Consider the following 6,614-nt stretch of genomic DNA (forward strand, 5'->3'; position numbering starts at 1 on the left):
CAGAAGATAAACTAGAAGAAATAGATTCATCGACCAAAGAAAATCATAAATCCAACAAATCTTTAACACAAAACAACCAGGAAATGTGGGACACCATGAAAAGGCCAAACCTAAGAATAATAGCCATAGACGAAGGTGAGGAAGCCCAGCTCAAAGGTGCCGAAAACATATTCAACAAAATCATCGAGGAAAACTTTCCAAATCTGAAGAAGGACATGCCCATGAAAGTACAAGAAGCATACTGAACCCCGAATAGGCTGGACCAAAGAAAAAAGACCCCTTTACATATAATAATGAAAACACCTAGCATACATAATAAAGAAAGAATATTAAGAGCAGCGAAGGAAAAAGGACAGGTAACATATAAAGGCAGACCTATCAAAATTACACCTGAATTCTCTATGGAAACCATCAAGGCCAGAAGGTCCTGGATAGATGTTCTAAAAGTATTAAGAGAACACGGATGCCAGCCTAGGCTACTATATCCAGCAAAACTCTCAATCAATATAGATGGAGAGAACAAGATATTTAATGACAAAACCAGATTGTCCCAATATGTATCTACAAATCCAGCCCTACAGAAAGTATTGGAAGGAAAACTCCAACCCAAGGAAGGTAACTACGCCCACAAAAATGTAGGCAACAGATAATCCAACTACACCAGAAACCAAGGGTGAAGCAGAACAAATATATTCACAATACCACTACCAAAAACAAACCTAAATCAAACAAGCATCAACAATCAATGGTCCTTACTCACCCTCAACATTAATGGTCTTAACTCACCTATAAAAAGACACAGGCTAACAGAATGGATACGAAGACAGAATCCATCCTTGTGCTGCATACAAGAAACACATCTTAGCTTCAAAGATAGACATTATTACCTCAGGGTAAAGGGATGGGAAAAGATTTTCCAATCAAATGGAAATAAGAAGCAAGCAGGCGTAGCTATCCTAATATCTAACAAGTTATACTTCAAACCAAAATTAGTCAAAAGAGATGAAGATGGTCATTTCATATTCATCTCAGGAGAAATCCATTAACACAAAGTCTCAGTTCTGAACATCTATGCCCCTAATACAAAGTCACCCACATTTGTAAAAGAAACACTACTAAAACTCAAAGCTCATATAAAACCTCACACACTTATAGTGGGAGACTTCAATACACCACTCTCAACACTAGACAGGACCACAAATCAGAAACTCAACAAAGAAACAAAAGAGTTAACAGAAGTTATGTCTCAACTGGGGTTAACAGACATCTATAGAACATTCCATCCAAAGACAAAAGAATATACCTTCTTCTCTGCTCCACATGGAACCTTCTCTAAAATCGACCACATAGTAGGTGACATAACAAACCTCAACAGATACAAGAGAATAGGAATAGTCCCCTGTATCTTATTGGACCACCATGCTTTAAAATTGGAATTCAACAACAACACAAAAAGCAGAAAACCTGCAAACTCATGGAAACTGAACAATGTGCAATTGCACCACTCCTGGGTCAAAGAAGAAATAAAGAAAGAAATTAAAGACTTTCTAATATTCAACGAGAATGAGGATACGACATACCCGAACTTATGGGACACCTTGAAAGCAGTGCTACATGGGAAGTTCATTGCACTTAGTGCCCATATGAAGAAAACAGAGGATAGTCACATAAGAGAATTAACAGCCCAACTGAAAACCTTAGAACAGAGAGAAGCGAATTCACCCCGCAGGAGTAGACGCCAGGAAATAATCAACTTGAGGGCTGAAATCAACAAAATAGAAACCAGGAAAACAATACAAAAAATCAATGCAACAAAGAGTTGGTTTTTTGAGAAAATCAACAAGATAAACAAACTTTTATCCAAATTAACGAAAAAGCAGAGACAGAACATGCAAATTAACAAAATCAGAAATGAATTGGGGAACATAACAACAGACACAGAGGAAATCCAGAAAATTTTCAGGTCATACTTTGAAAATCTGTATTCCACAAAAATTGAAAATTCAAAGGAAATGGACACGTTTCTGGATAACTATCACTTACCAAAATTAAATCAAGAACAGACAAACAACTTAAATAGACCTATAACCCATAATGAAATAGAAGTAGTCATTGAAAGCCTTCCAACCAAAAAAAGTTCAGGGCCAGACGGATTTAGCGCAGAATTCTACCAGACATTCAAGGAAGAACTAATACCACTACTCCTCAAACTGTTCCACAAGACTGAAACAGAAGGTTCATTGCCAAACTCTTTTTATGAGGCCACAATAACATTGGTACCCAAACCTCACAAAGACACAACTAAGAAAGAAAACTACAGACCAATATACCTGATGAACATCGATGCAAAAATACTCAATAAAATACTGGCAAACCAAATGCAAGAATACATCAGAGAAATCATCCACCATGACCAAGTAGGCTTCATACCTGGAATGTAGGGATGGTTTAACATACGAAAATCTATCAACATGATCCACCATATAAACAAACAGAAAAAGAAAAACCATATGATTATTTCCCTAGATGTGGGAAAAGCCTTCGACAAAATTCAACACCCTTTCATGATAAAGGTATTGGAGAGGTCAGGGATAACAGGAACATACCTAAACATAATAAGAGCAATATACAGCAAACCAACTGCCAACATCAAACTGAATGGAGAGAAACTTAAGCCAATTCCTCTAAAATCAGGAACAAGACAAGGCTGTCCTCTCTCTCCATATCTCTTCAATATCGTACTAGAAGTTCTAGCTAATGCTATAAGACAACAAAAGGAGATCAAGAGGATCCAAATTGGAAAGGAAGAAGTCAAACTGTCTCTATTTGCAGATGATATGATTGTTTACATAAGCAACCCAATAAACTATACCAGGGAACTCCTACAGCTGATAAACACCTTCAGCAAACTAGCAGGATACAAGATAAACTCAAAAAAATCAGTAGCCCTACTTTTTCCAGACAACAAAGAGACAGAGAAAGAAATCAGAGAAACATCACCCTTTACAATAGCCACAAGCAACATAAAGTATCTTGGTGTAATGCTTACCAAACAAATAAAAGACCTATATAATAAGAACTTTGTGACTCTAAAGAAAGAAATTAAAGAAGATACCAGACAATGGAAAGATCTCCCATGCTCTTGGTTAGGTAGGATTAACATAGTAAAAATGGCAATCTTACCAAAAGCAATCTACAGATTCAATGCAATCCCTATTAAAATCCCACCACAATTCTTCACCGACCTTGAAAGGATAATAATCAACTTTATATGGAAAAACAAAAGACCCAGGATAGCCAAAACAACCCTATACAATAAAAGAACTTCAGGAGGCATCACCATTCCTGACTTTAAGCTCTACTACAGAGCTATAGTTCTGAAAACAGCCTGGTATTGGCATAAAAATAGACAGGTAGACCAATGGAATCGAATTGAAAATCCTGATATTAATCCACGCACCTATGAACACCTGATTTTCAACAAAACAGCTAAAAGTATACAATGGGGCGAGGACAGCATCTTTAACAAATGGTGCTGGCACAATTGGATGAGGGTGTGTAGAAGACTGCAGATAGACCCATGTCTGTCGCCATGCACAAAACTCAAGTCCAAATGGATCAAAGAACTCAACATCAATCCAGCCACATTGAACATCTTAGAAGAGAAAGTAGGAGGTACCCTTGAACAAATTGGTATAGGAGACAGCTTCTTCAACATAACTCCAGGGGCACAGACACTGAAAGAAACAATTAATAAATGGGACCTCTTCAAACTTAGAAGCTTCTGTAAGGCAAAGGACACAGTGGACAAGACCAAATGGCAGCCCACAGACTGGGAAAAGATTTTCACCAATCCTATATCCAACAAAGGGCTGATCTCCAAAATACACAAAGAACTCAAGAAACTAGTCAACAAAACACCAAATAACCCTATTAAAGTGGGGTACAGAACTGAAGAAAGAATTCTCAATGGAGGAAATCAAAAAGGCTGAAAGACACTTAAGAAAATGCTCCACATCCTTAGCTATCAGGGAAATGCAAATCAAAACAACTTTGAGATGCCATCTTACCCCTGCCAGAATGGCTAAAATTAGAAACACCAGTGATGACTTATGTTGGAGAGGATGTGGAGAAAGGGGAACACTCCTCCACTGCTGGTGGGAGTGCAAACTCATACAGCCAGTTTGGAGATCAGTATGGCGGTTCCTCAGGAAAATGGGAATTAGTTTACCATAGGACCCGGCAATCCCCCTCTAAGGCATATACCCAAAGGATTCACATCCATGCAACAAAGACATCTGTTCAACTATGTTCATAGCATCACTATTTGTAATAGCAAGAACCTGGAAGCAACCTAGATGCCCCTCAATTGAAGAATGGTTAATGAAGATGTGGCACATCTAGTCAATGGAATACTTCTCTGCAGAAAAAAATGGTATCTTGAAATTTGCAGGCAAGTGGATGGCACTTTAAGAAACCATCCTGAATGAGGTAAGCCAGTCACAAAAAGAGGAACACAGTATGTACTCACTCATATATGGATTTTAGACCTAGATCAAAGGATCACCAGCCTATAATTCACACCACCAGAGGAACTAGGATACAAGGTGTATTCTAAGAGATTCATATAAAGTCCCTCACAGAACTAGGAAGGTACAAGTCCCCCAGAGCTCAGGTGAAGTGGGGGGGGCAGCGAATGGAGAGAGAAGTAGGAGAAAATGAGGGGGAGGAAAGGAAAACATGTGCGACCAGGAAGATTGAGCCTGGTTAGGAATAGAAGATAGGAAAGAGAGAGAGAGAGAGAGAGAGAGAGAGAGAGAGAGAGAGAGAGAGAGAGAGAGAGAGAGAGAGAGAGAGAGAGAGACAGAGACAGAGACAGAGAGAGAGAACATAAAAGAGGGATCCAATATTGGTTTGAAGATAAAATTGAACACAAAGAAAGGCCGAGAGAACTACAAGACTGCTCCCAACTAACAATCTCAGCTTCCATGGAAAGGCTAACATAAATGCCTTTCCCGGAGTGTGAGATCAACAACTAACTTCTCCATGGAGCCCTCAACTAATGCCTGTTGAAAATAGGAGCAAACACCCATACATAAACACTGAGTCGAACTAGAACCCAGAAGCAGATGGAAAGGACAAGACCATGCGGCAGAAGCACATAGAGACAGCTTACCTGAACAAGGAGGAGCTAATGGCCACTAGACTGATAGCTGGGAAGCCAGCATGGGACTGAATCAGGCCCCCCTGAATATGGGTCTTAGCCAGAAGGACTGAGTAGTCTAAGAGACCTCAGACAGTGGAGCCAGGATTTATCCCTGGTGCACAAAAGGACTTTGCGAACATATCCTCCATGGAGGGATAACTGCCTTAATCTAGAGACAGTAGAGAAGCCCTAGTCCCTACTTCACATGACCTGTCAGATCTACATGACCCCAACTGGATGGCATTCCCCTACATATGGAATTGGGGTGGGGGGATGGGAGGGGAGGGTGGTTAGGGTGCATGTGAGAGGGCAGAGAGGGTAAAAGGGAGGGAAGGAGAGAGGGAAGGCTGGGGGGAGGGACAGAGGGAGCGGGAACTGGGATCGACATGTAAAATAATAAATTAAATTAAAAAAAATGCTGTGATTCCAAAATTTAAGTTCAAGGACAAGTTACTGGGGAAAAGGATTTCTATTTTTGTTTCCACAGAAAATGAAAAGATGTGGATTCCTTCCAGACTAATGTGGTTTGATCACGCCAGACCACCTGAAACAGAGTACAAGCTGATCCTACATTCAAAACAGCTGGACAAAACAGCCCTACAGATTACAGCCAGGATATATGAATCTTCTTCGAATCCCCCAGGACAGCGCCCCTTACCAGCAGGAAGTAGTTTGGAAAGAACGACGCCCAAATTCCCAAATATTGTGTATAAATGTTTGTTTTCATTTAATTTGACTTTGTTATATAAAATAAAATAAAAAAGAGTATACAAATGTGAGCAGTAATTAATACAAAAAATATAAATATAAACTCCCATCAGAATAAAACTATTTAAAACTTATATCTCAGGGTTTTGATATGAAATTATATCAATTAAGCCACGAAATTTATACTGTCATACTACCACACAAACTAGCCTGTCAATGAGTGCTGTCAGCAAACACACACACACACACACACACACAGAGAGAGAGAGAGAGAGAGAGAGAGAGAAAGAGAGATACTGCACCAGTACTTTCAAATACCTTGAAGAATCATAACTTATATAGGAAATAAACTTGATAAGTCTTTACCAATTTGACAATTCTCATACTTAGTGTGTTTTGGTATTACTAGCCAAGGAGAGGAAGTTATGGAGTATAAAGCAAAAAGACTGTGAACGAAAAAAGAGGCTCTTTGGCAGTTGATTGATAATTGTCATTTTATGGCTTGTGTTTACAACCTTTACCAATGTTTTAAGTGAATTTTGCTGTAATTTTTTCTCATCATAAATAAATGGAACTGTATTTACTTTTGTTTCCTTTTCTATTCCATAATTCATTTATGGATTTCACTGTATTAGTTACTCCTCTCATTGCTGTGACAAAATGAGAAAGAGTATTTTGGTTCACTAATACAGGGTACAGT

Source organism: Phodopus roborovskii, unplaced genomic scaffold, assembly GCF_943737965.1.
Source record: "Phodopus roborovskii unplaced genomic scaffold, PHOROB, whole genome shotgun sequence".
Taxonomy (NCBI): domain Eukaryota; kingdom Metazoa; phylum Chordata; class Mammalia; order Rodentia; family Cricetidae; genus Phodopus; species Phodopus roborovskii.